The sequence below is a fragment of the Palaemon carinicauda genome, chromosome 3 (genome assembly GCF_036898095.1).
Source record: "Palaemon carinicauda isolate YSFRI2023 chromosome 3, ASM3689809v2, whole genome shotgun sequence".
Classification (NCBI taxonomy): domain Eukaryota; kingdom Metazoa; phylum Arthropoda; class Malacostraca; order Decapoda; family Palaemonidae; genus Palaemon; species Palaemon carinicauda.
The window spans coordinates 132,502,177-132,504,676 of record NC_090727.1 but is presented as its reverse complement, the minus strand read 5'-3'; the positions used below and the strand labels follow the sequence as shown (position 1 = coordinate 132,504,676).

General features: G+C 32.9%; 1 long non-coding RNA gene across 2 annotated transcripts in view; it reads left to right on the top strand.

The window, feature by feature from the left end:
• The window catches only part of LOC137638543 (uncharacterized), a 312,041-nt gene that overhangs the window by 220,428 nt on the left and 89,113 nt on the right, over positions 1-2,500 (top strand). Inside the window, exon 1 of one of the 2 annotated variants that reach the window (XR_011044152.1) lies at positions 1,562-1,835. The exons of the other annotated variant lie outside the window; for it this stretch is intronic. This is a non-coding gene — a long non-coding RNA (uncharacterized lncRNA). Of the gene's footprint in view, positions 1-1,561; positions 1,836-2,500 lie in introns of those variants that run through there. 2 annotated transcript variants of the gene reach the window in all.

Genomic DNA, 2,500 nt, shown 5'->3' with positions numbered 1-2,500 from the left:
AGATACTATTAATGATCAGTTCGATTGTAAAATTAGAAATCCTCAAGGTCTTTGGCGTATTGAATTTGGTAAAACAGATAGATGACGTATTTCTGAAACAGACTGAGCTACTTGTGTTACCAATAGCAATGCGCAAAATTCCTTTAAGGTTTTTAATTTTACAATCAAATAGGACTTTGATGGTATATAAGTGAATTTATTATTGTATATAAATGTATTTTGTATTAGTTCTGTACATAGAATATATTTTATGTAAAGAATTTTAAAACTTAAACAATAGCTCTTTTGATGAATAATATGGGCAAGGTGGAAGTTGCTAGAAGTGGCTAGTAGATTGTCTATTTTAATTATCTTCTCAGTATTTATCTTCACAATTGGGTATATTATATCTCCAATTAAAAGTAGATATATTTTTTAATATATTCGTCTTATATTACAATGATAGAATAGTCCATGTCTTGCTCTAGATACCTCCTTTGGATATCCAAAGTTGCCATATAGTATCTAAAGTGTGTCTACTAAAATAGTTACTTCTTCTGCCAATAGGTGCCCATACCATAGCTGTGTCCATGAATTTCTTGAAATTACTAGCCTATAGTAAATAATACATATATATAAATCATTTAATAGAATACAGGAACAGTAGTATCCAAATTAAAGTTGAAGTTTACATGATAGAATGGATCAATTTATAAGATATTGTTTTATTAATTTAGTTAAGGTTCCCTAAATCAATTCGTCTGCTAACAACAAATCTCGATTTTTACGGTTTTTATCTATAATTAGCTATCTCTCGGATGGAATATTCTTTAATCATTAATTGTATTCAATTTTAAGACTTAATGTTGCCTTTAGAATTGTCTATTAATGTTTTATACGACATAACACCAAATTCTTTTGCCACGTCACCATCATCCTTGTAAAAATGCTTTTTCAACTTGTGTTACCAAACAAGATTACTAAAACCCTTTGAAGTTATCAAATTTCACTGTCAAATAAAACATTAATGGGATCTCATACATTTTATTTCTTATATATAATTGTATTTTGTAGTAGCCTACTAGTATTAAAAATATATTTTATATGAAAATTATTTAAAGCTTAGACAATAGTTTTTTTTTAATGAAGAATCCGTGCCAAAAGAAAAGTTGTCAGATGTTTCTTTTGATTCAGTCATATCAGTTTTCCTCTTAACAAGTGAATAAAATCGTGACTACAAATTAGTGTAATTTTACTGGTTTTAATATATATTTGCCCACAAAATAATAAACATGGTTGAATAATTTAATTAATACATGAACTATATTATGAAAAATAGAACTTAAAGTTTGCATGATACAATGGAACGATCTGTATTATTTAGATTCATTCATTTAGCTTTGGTTTCCAGAATGAATTTGTTTGCTATTATTATTAAATGCCTTTGGATTAGACTATGAGGAGATACTCAAGTTAGAATAATATAAAACTGTAGATAATGATGAACTCTAAAATACGTCGCAAGATTACTATAGGAGCCGCTGTAAAGATTGACTAAATGGTGTAACCTGGAACAGGACAGTGGACACTGACAGGACTAGAGTCACTGGAGTTGATAGGCCGAAGCTCTCTCGGTAAACAGGTGATCTTAAATAGTGTAGTGGTTGAACGGAGATTATCTGAGTGAGAGACTTGAGTGATGCAGAAGTGAATGAAGGTGATATAATCTTGGACAATCTCAATACTTGGACGTATTTTTGGTAAATGCGTGACGATCAACACTGGTGACCCGATGCCTACACCCGTGACTACACCTGAAGAGAAATCATAACTACAAAAAAAGCGTGCAATTTAAGGTTAGTTCAGAGTCAGAATTCCCTTTGAAGCAGACAGGAGTAGCCTACGACAGTGTATTTACTGTGAGTAATTCAACGTGAGCAATATGGTTGCCAACAGTAGTCATCGGGTGAGCACTAGTTGTAAAAAACATAAGAGGTCGTGAAACAGCAGAGCTAGGCAAAGGCGTCATTAAAGTAATCACAGGTATGGTGTACAATGAAGGAAAGCAAACAGAAACTTATTTAGGATTAACTAAGAATATTGACTTTGGCGTATCGTTGCTAGATATAGGGTACAGTAGTCAAGAGTTGAACGAAAGGAGTAAGTTGATAGAAGAAATTGAGTTATCATTTCAACTCTGGTAAGAAAGTGAAAAGGTAAATTTGTATTGTATTACAGTGTAGTGACAGGTAGCTAAAGCATCGAGGAAGCTGCAGCAGGAGAATCAAATCTGTGTTGATGAAATTTCTCGTTACTGTATGCAAAGGTTGTGGGGGGGGGGAGGACGGGCATTGGACATCATACGTTAAATGCGAATTGTGGACCTGCTCAGCTTGTCACGGTCAGTCAAAAAAGGAATTGGCAGCAATAGAATCGACTGATAAGATAACGGCTTATTACCTCCGCCGCTTGGCGGAGGTAATGTTTTCGGTTCGGTTTGTTTGTTTGTTTGTTTGTTTCT